Source organism: Gracilinanus agilis, chromosome 1 (genome assembly GCF_016433145.1).
Source record: "Gracilinanus agilis isolate LMUSP501 chromosome 1, AgileGrace, whole genome shotgun sequence".
NCBI classification, from domain to species: Eukaryota; Metazoa; Chordata; class Mammalia; order Didelphimorphia; family Didelphidae; genus Gracilinanus; species Gracilinanus agilis.
In genome coordinates, this window is record NC_058130.1 from 349166143 (window position 1) to 349182559 (window position 16417).

Below are 16417 nucleotides of genomic sequence, written 5' to 3' on the forward strand. Positions count from 1 at the left end.
AAGGAAGGAAAGAAGGAAGGAAGGGAGAAAGAAAGAAAGAAAAAGAAAGGCAGAAAGAAAGAAAGAAAGAAAAAGAAAGGAAGAAAGAAAGAAAAAGAAAGGAAGGGAGAAAGAAAGAAAGAGAAAGAAAGAAAGGAAGGAAGGAAGGAAGGAAGGAAGAAAGAAAGAACACAGAGACTGGTACACTGTGGCACAATTGAACATAATGGACTTCTCTGCTAGCAACAATGCAATGACCCAGGACAATTCTGAGGAACTTATGAGAAAGAACAGAATCCATATCCAGAGAAAGAACTGTGGGAGCAGAAAGAGAGAAGAAAAAATATTTCCTTAATCACACAGTTTGATGGGGATATGATCTGGAATGTAGAATCTAAATGATCACTCTATTGCAAATAGTAATAATATGGAAATGGGTTTTGACCAATGATACATGTAAAATCCATTTGAATTGCTTGTTGGCTATGGGAGGGGGGAGAGAGGAGGGGAGGGAAAGAACATGAATCATGTAACCATGGGAAAATATTCTAAATTAATTAAATAAATTTAAAAAATAAAAAGAGAGAAAGAGAGAGAGAGAGAAAGAAGGAAGGGAGAGGGAGAAAGAGAGAGACAGAGAGACAGACAAACTGTAGAACCACCTACACTGCTCTGTAGAATAAAGTTAGTATATTTTGTGGATCCAGTCACAACAAGAGAAGCCTCAACTTTTCTATCATAATCTCAATAATTTAAACAAACAGCAAAATACATCTTTAGAAGAGTCTTAGGTAAAAAGAGAGAATTCAACAGCCTAAGGGTAGAGGGAGTGGACTGATGATACTGGAAACCACTACAAAAATCCTGTGGGTTCATTATGTGGGAATTCAGTCTCTAGGAGTATGTATTCTCCCAGGGTGTGTCTCAGTCCATGGGGTACCACAGACCACAGCACTCTTCTGTATTTAGAAGGAAAAAAAAGAAGTTTCAAAAGGCTATGTTTATCTGAAAGTAAGTATGATCTAGTGGACAAAGAAGTATCATGGGAGTCAGGAAGGCTCCAGTCTGTCTTCTAACACAGTCTGGCCATATGACCCTGGTCAGGTCACTTAACCACTCAGTGCCTCAGACTCTCCAAGCTTGTAAACTGCAGAATGGGTAGCAGCAATGCAATGACCCAGGACAATTCTGAGGGACTTATGAGAAAGAACGCTATCCACATCCAGAGAAAGAACTGTGGGAGCAGAAATACAGAAGAAAAAACATTTCCTCAATCACCTTTATGGTTTGATGTGGATATGATTGAAGATGTAGACTCTAAAAGATCACTCTATTGCAAATATTAATAATATGGAAATAGGTTTTGAACAATGATACATGCATGACTATAGAATATTGACAGTTCTCCAAACACTATAATCTCATTGTTATTGTTGCCATTGTTGTTTGATCACTTTATTCATGTCTGACTCTTCATGACTAAATTTGGTGTTTTCTTGGCTAAGATACGATACTGGAGTAGTTTGTCTTTTCCATCTCCAGCTCATTTTATAGATGAGAAAACTGAGGCAAACAAGGTTCAGTGACTTGTTCGGAGTCATACAGCTAGAAAGTATCTGAGACTGGATTTTAACTCACGAAGAAGAGTCTTCCTGATTCCAGGCTAGACATTCTATCAACTGTGCCAACTCACTGCTATCACTGAAATAAATAAATAAATATCACACACACACACACACACACACACACACACACACACACACACACACACGTATATGACAAAGAGGAGAGAAGATAGAAGCAGTGTCAAATGGTTAAAGGGTAAAAGTTCCAGAGGTGGCTTGATACATAAGGACTAATGCCAAATTACTAATTGATGCTTTCTTCATATTGAAAAGCAAATTATACACAGTGTAACCTATTTCCCAGTTACTCTGAGACTTCTAGAATTTATCTTCCTATAACTTTGATTCTTAAAAAAAATTTCACAAAGTAGAATTTTAACACTTAAGTGAACTGAAGAATATATGAGGGAAATGGAGCTATTGGTAAGTACAGAGATCTGTGCTATGGTAATTAATGTCCCCTGTAAATATGAACTTGTACTAAATTATGCTAAAACTGCAACTTGCAGTATTTCCTGCTTGAAAGATCATTCTAATAAGTCAATTCATATAGGTGATACGCTTCAGAATGCAATTCCATTAGAAGGAATAAGCTACTTCAAAGTTACCATTGTCTTCATTTTTATATGAACACATTTTAATTGTTGTGCTGGAGGTCACATGAGATGGAGAAAAATGACAAGAGGCAGTCAGCACAATGGGGCATTCTGAATAGTAAGTTCTTACAGTAATGACAATAGTTTATGAATAGAAAAGGAATTTCAATTTTTAAAAAAATCTATCATCCTATGCTCTTGTTCCTTCTCTGGTCAGTATCTCTCTTCAGTGCTTTAGAATTTGAACCCAGAATAACTAGGATTACTCATATATTTCATTAGCAATGAAACTTCCATACCATTAACAAAAATAAGAAACTTGAATCAGAGTTTCTCTAATTCACCCTTTAAATAGGGCAGAAATAAAGATGTTTAATTAATGAATATTCAGTGTGTGTATGTGTGTGTGCACTTATACAGAAAGGGAGAGAAAGAGGACCAGAAACAGAAATAAAGATAAACAGAGAGACAAAGACAAACAGAAGGAAATTGTGAGACATAGGCAGAGAGAGAGAGACAGAGAGATATGATTTCTTTGCTTTTGGAAATTCCCAGTGAAGAAATTCTTGCTACCAAGGCAGATCTGTGACTACTCTGCAATTTTATATTTTTATTTTCATTTTTTAAAATCTTTACTTTCTGAATCATACCAAGTATTGGTTCTGAGGCAGAAGATCAGTAAAGGGGTTAAGTGACTTGCCTAGAGTCACACAGCTAGGAAGTGCTTGAGATCAGATTTGAACCTAGGAATTCCCATTTCTCAACGTGGCTCTATCCACTGAGCACCCAGCTTCCCCTACAACTTTATTTTTTGCAGAATAAAACACAAAAACATTTGGCTTCAGTTGAGAGTGACATATCTCTCCTGCATCACTGCTTCAGCTTGATAGAGGGGCTTGCATAACTCAATGAATCTAAAAACTCTGCCGAACAAAAATACCTAAAATGGACAGGTCATAGTGGGTCCTGGGGTCCACTGGAGAAAGAAATGGCAAACGCCTCCAGTATCTTTGCCAAGAAAACCCCACAGGGTCACAAGGAGTCAGACATGACTGAATAACAAAAACAAGAGCGACATTGATACTATAATTCCTTTTCCACCTGCATTAAACATTCAAAAAATTAACAACCTCTCAAGGTAAAAATCTCACTTTTTCTCTTATTTGAGAGATTTTCTATTCTAATCCTCCAATGATTGAACATCGCTTTAACAGAACACAGCTGCTATAATGACTAATGATGCATCAAACATCCATTTACTCTCCCCTGCAGACCCTCCTACAAATGTCCTCTCCATTTTTCTCTTCTTACAGATTTTCTGTAGGTTCATGTATTAGCATATAGTAAGCACAGAATTTCAACTTTAGAACCAAGGGCTCCAGGATTCTTGAGATGGGAAGTTCTAGGTTACTGAAATCCAGCTGATTTGAACAGATCCTTGAGTGCTGCAATTTTGCTTTCAAGAAGATGTCCATTTTTAATTTAGTTTAACAATGTATGTGAAGAAACCACTATATATTTGTGTCTAAAAGGTGCCTGATATAGCTAAAATGGGGGAGGGGGGAGATTTGACTCTGAAAAGTTTATATAAGGAGAAACCAATTTCTTTTGTTTTCTTTTTAAACTTTACCTTCCATCTTAGAATTAACATTATATATTGTTATATATAAGAAGAGTGGTAAGGGGTAGGCAATGGGGATTGTGAGTTGCCCAGGGTCACAGAGTTAGGAAGTGTCTAAGGTCACATTTGAGTCCTGGACCTCCTGTATCTAGACTTGATGCTTTATCCCCTGAACAACCCAGCTGCCCCCTTGGAGAAACACATTTCAACAGAGATTTTCAGCAGAACCAATTTACAAAATATTCAAACCTAAAAAATATACCAAGATGCAAAAAGTTTTACACTAATATGGGGTCCTGAAAGCTAGTTAGGAGAATGACCAGAAGTATAGCTGAAATCCCCAGGAATGACAATTCCATAATTGGGGGGGGGGAAAGGCAGTTATGGAGGAAAATGACTGACAGTCTATCTGCCTCTATAAAAGCCTGAAACAAGGAGTTATAAGGGAGGAAAAACAGTGAACTGTCTGTTTCTAAAATAAAGAAAACAGAGTAAGAACCATCATAGAGTGATGGCTCTCTAGACTTCATTAAGAACCCTAAAAAAAGGCAAGAATCAGTTCCTCTGATAAGGACAAGATAAAGTCAGAAAAGCCCCTCCTTTCCTTCCTCTCCTGGGGACTTTTTAGTGCCAAGCCTAGAAATGATGTTGCCTACTGCCAAGCTGGGGAGCCCACTGCCCATTAGAAGCAAGCCAAAGGAAACAAGAATAAGGTTCTTGTGAGGAAGAACTGTTTCATTCTTTTTACTTGTATCCCAAATGACTAGCACAGAGCCTGGAACATAAAAGTAACCTGATGAACACATGAAAAGATAATATTGATATAATGATTTGGGGTTTACTAAATGTTTTACATATATAATATTTTACATATAATATACATAGTGTTGGACTTGGAATTAGGAAGAATTGAGTGAAAATTTAGATAATTACTAGCTGTGTGACCCTGGGCAAGTGACCCTCTGTCTGTTTTCTCATCTATAAAATGGGGATGTAATAGCACTCACTTCCCAGTGATTGTTGTTAGGAACAAATTAGATAATGATTGTAAAGTGTTTAGCATGGTGCCTTTAGTTAATAGCTATTAGCTATTTGCTATAAAATGGGGATATTAAGTGCGACTATTTTACAGGGTTGTTGGCAATGATTAAATGAAATTATCAGATGTTTAAGCACTTTATAAACTTTAAAGCATTATATATAAATGCTAGCTTATTATTATTTTATTATCACTTTAGCAGTATGGCTCAGAATACCTGAGAATGATATTTAAATAGCATTGGATAACAATCATGATTATAAACACAAAACTAATTTGTTCCAGTCGACATATTACTTTAAATCAGGTCTATTTTCCATGTAAACCCCTTGGCCTTCTGATGAAGCCTTTGGACCCATTCTCAGAATTATTTTTAATAGAATAAAACAAAAAGCATAGGATTACAAAGAAAACCAATTTCATTAAATATAGTTATTGGGGCATGGGTGGCTAAGTGGTTCAGTGAATAAGACAGCCAGACCTAGAGATGGGAGGTTCCAGGTTCAAATATGGCATCAGATACTTCCTAGCTGGGTGACCCTGGGCAAGTCACTTTTTTTTAAACCCTTAACTTCTGTGTGTTGGCTCCTAGGTGGAAGAGTGGTAAGGGTGGGCAATGGGGGTCAAGGGACTTGCCCAGGGTCACCCAGCTGGGAAGTGTCTGAGGCCGGATTTGAACCTAGGACCTCTTGTCTCTAGGCCTGACTCTCAATCCACTGAGCTACCCAGCTGCCCCCATGGACAAGACACTTAACGTCAATTGCCTAGCCCTTACAACTCTTCTGTCTTGGAAAAGAGATTTAATATTGATTCTAAGACAGAAGGTAAGGGTTGGGGGCGGGGAAGAGTCCCAATTAGGATGGTGACTGTTTTCCTTTTCAAATTAAATATATATTTTAGTAATTCAATATCACTACTTGCAAACTATTCAATAAAGGGGTTCAATAAATTTTTTTAAAAAACCAAGTCACTGAAAAGTAGTTGATAAGAATAATTGGAAAAAGGGTTAGGGATTGGGAGAATTAGCTTAAGTTCCTATCTAATGACATCCTGTGCCTTTAGGTAAATAAGAAATTTTGTTTTGACCAACCACTTCAAAATTTTGACTTGTAAAACTGATTAGGGAAAAGAGGCAATGAGGTGAAATAAATCTCTTAGGAAAGACCATATATTATGACCTCAGAAAAACAAACTTTCAGGTTAATTTTTTTTTACAAAAACAGTACAGCAAAGACCACTGATCAAGCCTTTTTTTTAGGCTTTCATAGCATAAGAGTGGTGTGATATGAATGACAAAGAAAAGTGGACTTATCTGAGATAACTAGTATAAGAGGCAATTGAAAGTATTAGGCATTTAAGATCTGCCTTGTAATAAAGTTGAGCAAGGAATTGTTAAAGAAGGTACTAGATGGGAAAGTAAAGCCTCACTGGGAAAATTCTCATAATCTCTCATATTCTCTCTCTCTCTCTCTCTCTCTCTCTCTCTCTCTCTCTCTCTCTCTCTCTACTGAGCCCCACTACTTCTCTACAATGGTCCCAGTCAGCCAAGGTATTTTATTAAGAGCACCTCTCAACCTGTACTCAAGCCTGCCTCTTCCCCATTCTTGAAGAAGAGAGAGCCTTCTCTCCATCACTTTCTCCCTATTCCCAAATAATTCTGCCATCAAAATTTTCTCACAAATCCTTCATCCATAATGCATAGAAGACATAACATAATAAGCATTTATTAAGCACCTACCATGTGTATAGTGCTAAGGGCTTTACAAATATTATCTCATTTGATAATATAGGTCAGTAAGTGCTTAAAAGGCAAAAGGCTTTATTCAGTATATGTTAACTGACACAGAAGAAGGTATTAAAGGTCTAATATGAGTCACCCATGGGAGCAGAAGCAGGGGGAACAGGTACAAGAAGAAAGGAGAAAAGCATCCTCTACTTTGATATATTTCAGGCCTCAGCAAAAAGAAGTAAGATCCTGTAAAAGGGTATCCCAGGCTTGGCTGATAGTCTTCCTGCCAGTGAATGGGTAGGATTCACTGCTTCCAAACCAGTACTGCCCAGTTAGACAGGCAATGGTTTTTAGAGGAAGATGCAGGCTTATGTTCGGGTATGTCTGATTGGTTCTCTATCTCTGAAGTCATAGGCAAGGAGGTGCAAGTGATTGGTAGATTAGGTCCCACAGATATAAGCAGGAGACGTGGAAATGCCAAGGGAGATACAAGGAAAGGACAAGTAGGAAGTTAGAAGGGCAAGATCTAGAAAAGTAATTGCCTTCTGCAAATTAAAAAAAAGAAGGAAGAAAGGAAGATAGGAAAGAAAGAAGGAAGGAATTCAGATTTGGGGGAACCACTCCTATAATGCCTTCCAAGTAAAGATACTTGGAAAGGATCCTTAGAAGGGTTAAATTAATTGATCAATAATAATAAGACTGATATAGGCAAAAGACTAGTTATATTGAGCTTTAAGGGACTATAGAAACTTAGAGTTCCCCAGCGCTTAAGAGTTTCAAAATATGATTCAAGTTTAAATGAGAATTAAAGAAGATGATTACCAGGAGATTAGATATAATGATGAACAGCTTCTTTTGCTAGTTGTAAAAATGTCACTAAATGGAATATCTGAAATCCACATCACTTCGCTGAGATAGAATTTTCTTCCAAGTACAATTTTTAAATATAGTCTCTGAAAAAGTGAAAGGATTTAATTGCAAAATTTCATGGTTAGTCACAGTGAAAATATCAAATTTCACTCTCTCACAGATTAAAAGAAAATTCATAATAAACGGTACAAATTATTTATATAGCTTAAGTAGATATCAAAGATTGTAGACATGCTCTGATGAACAGAACTAATTGTCAACCCATGACCTATGCATAGCTAAATATCAACACTAAGGCAATGAAAACCTTTATTATCTATTGAGTTTACTTTGTAGGCCACAAATTACTATCTCTTAATTTCTGGTCATAAATAAGAACTGGCCAAGCAGGGAATGAATTCAGTATGCAAGTACAATTGAAATGCAAGTTCATTTTTGTTTCCTTTTTTTCTCTTAGTATTTCCCATACTTTTTCACCTATTGCGATTTTTTTTTAAGTGAGGTTTCCGGAAATACAAATTTGTTAGCAAAGGCAAAACACTCACACCCTCTTGTGACATAACTTCACAAATTTTGAAGTGACATCTACACTTAAAACAAAAGCTAATTCTTTCCCAAGAAAAAAAGTTGTGAAACTACCACTTATCAGCAGAAATCATGGTCCTAAATGATAACACTTTGCTGGAGACCTTCACTCCAGAGGCTGACTGGTATCTCCTTCTTGAGAACTCCTAATTAAACATCCAACCTCATAAACTGAGGGGATCCTGATTTGCTGATAAAGATGACAGCGGTTCTTGATAAGGCCTTTTTTCTTGTCTCTTTCCCTTCAGAAAGCTCTCAAAATATTTTAAATTATGGTGTTCTCTAAGCAAGTCACTGAAAGGGATTTTATATGTAATTCCCTTGGGAAGATTGTCAGCTGAGGCAGGCCACTTGGCTATATTTCCCCTCCATATTTTCCCCTCATGGATCTAGTTGTCAGTTACTAGAGAATGGGTGACCTTTTAACTAAATGAAACAGGATACTAAATTCTTGTTAAAGTAATTCAATTGTTCCTGTAGGATAACACAGTTTCAGGACTCCTCCTTGTATGTGTAAAACTTCAGTGACAATCATTCCAAAATAATCATTAGGCTTCAGTTTTCCAACTCTTGGAAGTTCATGGAGTATCATCTTAATGTCACTTGTTTGAAAAATGAAATGCTATGAACTCCACCCTTTCATTGCATCTTCTATGAATACAAGATGCAGATGAATAAAATTTCAACCAAGGGTCTTCTGAAGCCAACTCCAACAAGTTCTCCAATTGCTAAATTTCAAGTGTGAGCATTTACCCACTGAAATCAACAAACACTAAAAATCAAGGCTTGAAATATTGTTTTGTTGATTGTTTAGATTTAAGAAAGTAAATAATGCAGACAACTTTAAAGTATGTGTGTCTTTTTGGAAAACTTTTTTTTAAAACCCTTACCTTACATCTTGGAGTCAATACTGTGTATTGGCTTCAACACAAAAGAGTGGTAAGGGCTAGGCAATAGGGGTCAAATGACTAGCCCAGGGTCACACAGCTGGGAAGTGACTGAGGCCATATTTGAACCTAGGACCTCCTGTCTCTAGGCCTGGCACTCAATCCACTGAGCCACCCAGCTGCCCCCTCGAAAATTGTCTATTAAACACTTGACAGGCACTTCTAATCTCAACTAAACCAGGTGATAAAAATTGAGGAGTAAATCAGAGTTCACATTTAAGTAGTATTTTCCTTTTACTAAGTCAAGTAGATAGGAAGAGTATTGATAAAACTCATTTGCAGATAAGGAAAGCAAGGCTCAGAAAAATTAATCATTTTCATCAAGATCACAAAGCCAGTAAGAGGGAGACATGCCCAGATCTTTGGACTCAAGGTTGGTGTGATGCAATGGAGAAAGCCTGGGAATTTTAGTCACTAAGCCTGGATGTGAATCCCAGTTCTACCACTTATTACCTTTATGAGGCTGGGCAAATCATTTAAACTTTATAGACCTCAGTTTTGCCATCTGTAAAATGGTGGGGGAAAATGGAGGACTGAATTAATGGATGATGACTAGGGTTCATTCTATACCCAAATATATAACTCTGATTCTGCAAATTCAGTGCTTTATTCAAATATCATATGGAAATAGACATCCAACCATTCATATTTTATAATAATATTTATATATACAACTTTCAGATGATATTCTAGAATTACAAATATCAAGCATTATTATTTCTTTAAAATTAAGACATAAATAAAATGGGCAAAAATATTTCAAGTATGCTCAAACCTGATTTTATTATTTATTTTCAACCATATCATACACATTCAAGAATTTTCTTCCAGAATTGTTATGAAGGAATTTCTTTTGCTTGTTTTATTCATGTTTTAATTACGAAATATTCAAAACTGAAAAAGGGTTGTTTTCTTAAGGAAACCAGTGGGGTTTTATGAGGAAGGACCTATAGAGATAATGAGGGTCACGTAATACAGGAAAAATGATGATATAAAAAGTCTGAAAAAGTACATCATAAGAAAAATACACCAAAAGACATTCAGAAAAAACTGAAAACAGAAAAAAGCACTGCTGTATTCCACAAATGACAGAGAAAAACACTACCTTCAATCACTATGGAATATAACAGCTGAACTTTGAAAATTTAATTTCAATCAAGAAATACTGCAAATAGTCAAGTAAACAGCTTTGAACAGTTGGTGAAAATTAACTCAAAACAGCCCAGGTATATTCCTGGTCGAAAAAAAGAAAAGAAAAACTAGACTATTATTCAAAAAAAAGGGAACCTCAGGATGCATGATAGATCCTCCAAAAAAGAAAAAAAAAGTAGCTGATGATGCATTCCCACCAGTCTGGCTTTAAGGAGAGTAAGAGAAAAGAAGAGTGGATGTGCTCAAAGATAACACAAACTGGGGCAGCTAGGTGATTCTTTGGATTGCAAGCCAGGTCTAGAAACCAGAGGCCCTGGATTCAAATTTGACCTCAGACACTTAATAGCTGGGTGACCCTGGGAAATTCACTTAACTCAAAGTGTCTAGCCCTTACTGCTCTTCTATCTTTGAGTCACAATATTGATTCTAAGGCAGAAGGTAAGCAGGTTTTTGTTTGTTTTAATGACAACAACAACTGATTAAAGGATAGAGATGGGAACAAAATCCACCCCCACCAGAAATTAAACCTTGTATGAGCTCCATAAAGAGAATGAATTACTTCTAATTGCAAGAAGCATTAATTTGGAAACTATACCTCAGAAGAGACAGAAAGAGAAAGAAAAAATTAGGGGAAAGTAGTACATTAATGCTTTTTGGAAAAATAATGCAAAAATTTAATGTTTTTTGGAAAAAATAATGCAAATAAATGCTTTCAGGAAAAATTAGTCATCACAAATCAATGCTCAATTTAAGATGACAGGTAGTGAAGATTCTAATTTTCAGAGTTGGTTTAGACAAGTATAGAGTAAATGAGAAAAATAAATTAAAAAGGCAGAATAATAACAGGATTTTATCTTACCACAATAGCTGGAGGTCATTTTAAAACATAAGGCATGACATTATGGTCCCTACTATCCACTTGGTTCCCTTTTCTTTAGCTTTAAAAAGTTTATTTGAGATGAAGAGTTCTGAGTTCAGTCTCAGTTCTCTGAAGACAGTTCTGAGATAGCAAAATTTCTAACACCTATGCAGAGATTGGGCTCTCCGATTAACCTTTCATTTATATTTAGCTCTAGTTAATCTTGGTCTCTTGGGAACTAGAGGAAAATGCCATTTACTGGAAATATTTGGGTAAAAAAACTGCAGATTTTATCATAGTGTCCATAGAGAGGCATCAGGAAAGTAAGTTGGAGAAAGAACAGACCTTTCCTTGAGACTTCTTTCATTTGAGCTTTTCTTCTTCAAGTCACCTCAAGAGTTAACAAGTCTCCTAGACATATCTTTTCTGGGTCACAGCTGACACCTTTCAACTTCATTCCCACTCCAACATGGTGAGAATTTTGAGATATCTTCTCCCATTTAGATAATTTGCCTGGAGCCTGACCCCTAACCAATGTATTGAATGACTAAAGATGTAGTAGTTCAATTCCACCTATTCTCCTATTCTGACTTTGATTCATTCAAAAGTATTTATACCTAGTTGAGCAACAAAGACAATTGGAGAAATTTTTTATGCTACCCTTAGAGGAGTAAATTAAATATAATTATAATAGGGCAAAGAAATTGGAAGGGAGAAAGCTTTATTAAGGAGGCTAGGAATCAAATTAAGTGCAAGCAAAGCTAACTAATCACAGAAGCTAAATACTAACTTAAAAGAAAAGCAAAGAAAAATCTATGCAAAAGACAAACTTAATAGATAATAAATTTAAATTTGAATGGATTAATAAATTCCCTATCAAAACAAAAGAGAATAGATGGATAAGGAAACAAACCCCAATAATTTCCTCTCTATAAGGAAACAAACCCCAACAATTTTCTGTATGTATAGCTGGATAATGTACTAGATAGAATTGTGGGCTTAGAGTCAGGAAGACATGAGTTCAAATTCATCTTCAAACACTTACTGGCTGTGTAACCCTGGGCAAATCACTTAACATGTTTGCCTTAGTTGTTGCAAATGCACAATGGAGACAATACACTTAAAAAAAGACATATGAAATTCAAATTATGTACAAAACCAAATTTACTACATAAAAAAGCAGAAGTTAGGATCATGATTTTAGAAAAGGCAACAAAAAAGTTGTAATGTCAAAAAAAGAGACAAGCAGAGACATTGTCAACTTGAAGGCGAAATAAATAATATTAGTGTATGTGAACACAAACACAAATGTAGAATCTAAATGTATAATGTGTAATTAGATCTGGATTTTACGCTACTTGCTTTTAATAAATATGTTCTGGGCTTTCCCACTTCTCTGCTTTTGCTGACATCATTTCCAATGAGTGAAATATTCTCTACCTGTTATTGAAGATCCTGCTCAAAGTTCATTTCCTCCCCCAAGTATTCTGTAATCCTTATAGCCGGAAATCACCTCCCTCTCTTCTGTCCTCCCCAGAAATTTCTTTGTACCTTCCTTACTGTACTTTCACATTTTACCTCATATTTTATTTGTATATGTCTTATTTCCCGTACAGGACTGTAATATCCTCAAGAGCAGGGAATATGCTTTTGTATCCCCCACAGTGCCTTGAGCACGGTGGGAGTTCCATAAATATTTGCTGAATGGATGAATATTTCACAAGCCCTTTGGTCTCAAATACCTGTGTGATGACATCTGGCTAAGGGCTAGGGTAGAGAGGGCAACTTCTAGGCAGAAACAGCTCAATACCTCACATTAACAGTTTCTCAAGGTGAAATACTTAAGAGCTTCCATTTTTGGAAACCAAATGCTAATTCAGTTGCAATTAAATGTCTAATTATTACTACAGTCCTGTTTTGATAAGCATCACTAAGAAGAGATGAAGAGCCAATCACTATCAGCAAAGTTTCTTTACCTTTTGATGAAGAGAAAAATGACCTATTTTCAAAATCCATTTGCCTTTGAAGTAAAGCTTTATTTTCCAGCAGTTACTATTTTAAAATTAGAAAATAAATTTTTGGTTTTGGAAATTCATGTTGAAATGTGTGATGTTTTGCTTGCTAAAATTATTTTTCTCCTAAGGGTCAAAGTCCTATTTGACTAGATGATACCAGAGGAGTTTGTGTTATAATGCAGACATACCACCTCCCCTGAACCTTCATCAAACATCATATCAGTCCTCCAATGCTCACAGAAGGGTGAAAACTATACTACTAAGGTATAGATACTGCCCACCACAATGGGGTTATAAGAACGCTGACCAACTTGCTTTAATGGTGTGAGGTGCTGAACATTGGGATGAAAGTGGGAAATGAGGTCAAAAGGATTTACTTTTGTTCTTTTGGATCCAGGATACTACTGAGAGGGATTCTGGGGAGAAAGATTGAGAAATTAAGGTAAAACATAGACAGAAGACCAAGGTGTAAAAATGAGGTCATAAGAAAACACTAAGATTTTTATAATAGAAGTATGTGAATAATAAAAATTTCTAGACATTCACTAAATGTTATCTAAGGCGAATTAGTCAATGGTCTGTTATATCACTTAACCTAACATAAATCCTAATATACTCATTACACAAAGTGGGAATTTTGTTGCAACAGATTTGACATCCTGTTGATTTTGTGTAGGCTGACCTGGAAATTCCCTGAAAGAACAACAGACTTTCTATGGGAAAGAAAGAAGGAAGACATTCTAAGAGAGTGCTCAGTCATAAGTACATTCTTCAAAAATCTTTAAAATAACCTAAAAGGTAAAAATTGTTAAGGATAGATAATTTGAAAAAGTATTGGCTGTAGTTATTTGTTCACTGAAATGGTTATCTGACCTTTAAAGTAATAGGAGGAAAAACTAGTTTGAGAGTCCTTCTAGTTAAGAATTATATGATTCTGTGAATTTCATTTCCTTCTATTTCCCCATGGACCTAAATACCACTACTTGTTATGAAATATCCAAGAATGTTAGGACCAAAAAAGGAAAGCAAAGAAATAAAGGGGGTGTAGATAACATAAAAACAGCACATTCAACATCTGGCTAATCAAAATAGGACAATATGTGGTTAATCCGTTTAATTACATAGCATGACCACTGAGAAACCTTTCACACCATCAACCAAATTTGGTATGTCTGCTCTATCTTCATAACACTACCTGGGACCGGTATATGGTAACTCTAAGGAGTTGTATGGTGCTCCAATTTTTGAACTAAAATAAATGTTTTATTCCTCATATAATTAAATACTTTCTTTGTTGACTACTAAATCCTGCCATATTTCACCATTCATAAAATATATTTTTATTTATAAGTTTGTAGTATTTTTAAGGATATCACTGGATTTAAAATATTGCCACAAGTGGTGCAAAACAAAAGTAACATTTCAAAAAATCAAAAACAGGTTAATAAAGTTTTGGAAATGACTTAGTCTTCCCATGTTCTTCGACATGATCAAAGAAAACTAATTAAACATTCTGTTGAAATTATTCTTTTTGTGTTGAGGAAGCTAAACTACAAGGCCCTGAAATTAATTGTGTATGCTTAGCAGAAGAAAAGATGTATGTATGATTGGCCAGTCATAAAAAGAAAAAGGAAAGAAGGAAATGTTGATATACCATAATGATCAAAAAGCATTTCTTAGTTTCATGATTTATAAATTTACCAAGGAAAGATATCTCTATCTACATATAGAAATAGAAAAGAAGAAAGAAAGAGACAGAGAGACAGAGGGACAGCAAGGGACAGTGAGAAAGAGCTCCAATATCATTTTTTCAAATAATGGATTGTTATAATTCGGAAGGTTTCAGAGGTAAAATAATAAATCGAGAGACTCAAAAGATGGCTCCATGTGGTGCTATTTTAGTCTTATCTATCAAAATCAATCATTTATACCATAAGTTTTTAAAATGACAAAAATTATGATTCAAAGGATGAAACAAAATTCACCTTCACCCCAAGTCATACATAACTGCTCCCTCTTCTGATATCTCATAAATTTCTTTAAGCTTTCATATTCTAACTTATGCTTATTAGCATACTTTATCACCAAATTGTCAGCTACTTGAAGACATAGATTAGGTCTTATCCAAATATATATCCATCTGAGTGATTTGCACAGAGTAGGCATTCGATAAATATTTTATTTAAATTGAACAAGATAGTGGGTATAAAATGTCAATATCAATAAATACCAATACTGAAAGAGCTTCCAACTCTATATATCCTCTCTGAGACTCATATTAATCTAAAAATATGTAAAAGACAGTTTTATATCATTTTGAAAATTCCAATCTGGCTTCTATTAAGCCACCAGTGATTTTTCTAAAACAAAAATTTGAACAATAAAGTACTATCACCTCCAGGATGGATACAAAATCCTCAGTTTGGCATTCAAAATCCTTTGTCACCTACACCCCACATATATTTTATATATATCTATATATATATCTATATATCTATATATAAAGATATATATATATCTATATATATAGTGGTAAGGGTTAAACAATGGGGATTAAGTGATTTGCCCAGGGCCAGATAGCTAGGAAGTGTCTGAAACCAAACTGGAACCCAGAACCTCCTGTCTCTCAATTTATTGACCCAATCCATTGCCTCCTCAATTCATTTTCAATTCTCCAAACCTTTATTAAGTGCCTAGTAAGTGCTGGGGATACAAGTAAAAAAAATAGAGTTCCTATTCTAAAGCAGCATACAATCTAATGGAAGAAGATAATACACAAAAGGAAGCTGAAAAGAAGAGAGGGGCAGCAAACCTGAAACCAAACAGAGTAGCTATTGGCAGATAAAAATTACAATTTCTGATCCCTCTATAAATGGAAGGCACCGGGTGAAGTTTATGGCACCACTCTCAGTCTCCACTCAGAGGGGAAAGGCAATTGAGGAAGTTGCACACCAGAAATTGAGTTTATCAGGATGGTGATGAGACTTTGGGTCAGCAGCTTATTCTTGAGGAGTGAAGATGTTCTAAAGTTCAAACCAATTCAAACCACAGAAGGAAAATGGAGCATCTTGAAGGAAATCAGCTACAATGGCATATATTAATCAATAGGCCTATGTATTAGGCATATTCTTTTTAATGTCATTGTTTCCAGCTAAGTGGTATAACAGAACACTGGACTTGTAAAAGCAGGAAGACTCATCTTCAAGAGTTCAAATCTGGCCTCAGACATTTACTAACTTGATGACCCTGAGCAAGTTATTTACCCCTTTTTGCCTCAGCGTTCTCATCTTTCAAATGAGCTGGTGAAGGAACTGGCAAACCACTCTAGTATCTTTGCCAAGAAAACCCCAAAAGGGGTCACAAACAGTCAGAGATGATTGAAACATGAAAGGATCATAAA

At 35.6% G+C, this 16417-nt stretch overlaps 1 protein-coding gene across 3 annotated transcripts in view; it reads right to left on the minus strand.

Annotated features, from left to right (window-relative positions):
* Positions 1 to 16417, minus strand: part of MAST4 (microtubule associated serine/threonine kinase family member 4) — a 797816-nt gene that overhangs the window by 321161 nt on the left and 460238 nt on the right. The gene's annotated exons all lie outside the window — the stretch shown is intronic.